The sequence below is a fragment of the Frankliniella occidentalis genome, unplaced genomic scaffold, assembly GCF_000697945.3.
Source record: "Frankliniella occidentalis isolate FOCC.00 unplaced genomic scaffold, Focc_3.1 Scaffold13, whole genome shotgun sequence".
NCBI lineage: Eukaryota > Metazoa > Arthropoda > Insecta > Thysanoptera > Thripidae > Frankliniella > Frankliniella occidentalis.
Genome location: NW_026267143.1, coordinates 1,889,732 through 1,890,434, shown reverse-complemented (window position 1 = coordinate 1,890,434; position 703 = coordinate 1,889,732). Strand labels below are relative to the sequence as shown.

Genomic DNA, 703 nt, shown 5'->3' with positions numbered 1-703 from the left:
CACACCCACCAAAGTGACGGACGACGGAAAACAGCGGCTTCGCCCTGGAGATGCTCCAGCCGCGCAGGCTGCAGTCCCAATGCCCGCCACTCAGCAGCACCTTGCCGTCGTGGCTGACGCAGAACAGATGCGAGCTAGCAGGCACCGCGGGGTGTGGCGGCGCGGGTAGCTTCCTCCGCAGTCTGTAACGATAAAAAAGGATAAGGGATCGTACTCATACAACGTGACCGATTCTTGCGAGTTTTGGAACCCCCACTCCCCGTTGTTACATGCCGTAGTATTTGACTTAACTCACCCCCCCAAATTCACGTAGTTTGTAGCTTTTACCTTATTTTAACGATTAGGTGAAGTTTTTCATTTTTGCATCGGACAACCGAAAAAGCGGGGTAAAATCTACATTCAATAAAGTATGTGCCCACTATTTAAACAAATCATTAAATATCTTGCAGCTTTGTCAATGCCAAACTTACATGCATAAGTAAAGATTCGCGCTAAATGTATCGACGAATCCCGTTCAAATAATACTACGTGACTGTGGCTAACGCAACCCCCCCCCCCATGTGACCGATCCTAGTATTCTGCTGACCCCACCCCCTTAAATCAGTCACGTAATATGAGTAGGGGGATAAAGGGGGATAAAGGGGGATAAAGGGGGATAAAGGGGGATAAAGGGGGATAAAGGGGGATAAAGGGGGATAAAGGG

General features: G+C 49.1%; 1 protein-coding gene across 1 annotated transcript in view; it reads right to left on the bottom strand.

Annotated features, from left to right (window-relative positions):
• The window catches only part of LOC113217635 (neurobeachin-like protein 1), a 346,454-nt gene that overhangs the window by 8,585 nt on the left and 337,166 nt on the right, over nucleotides 1–703 (bottom strand).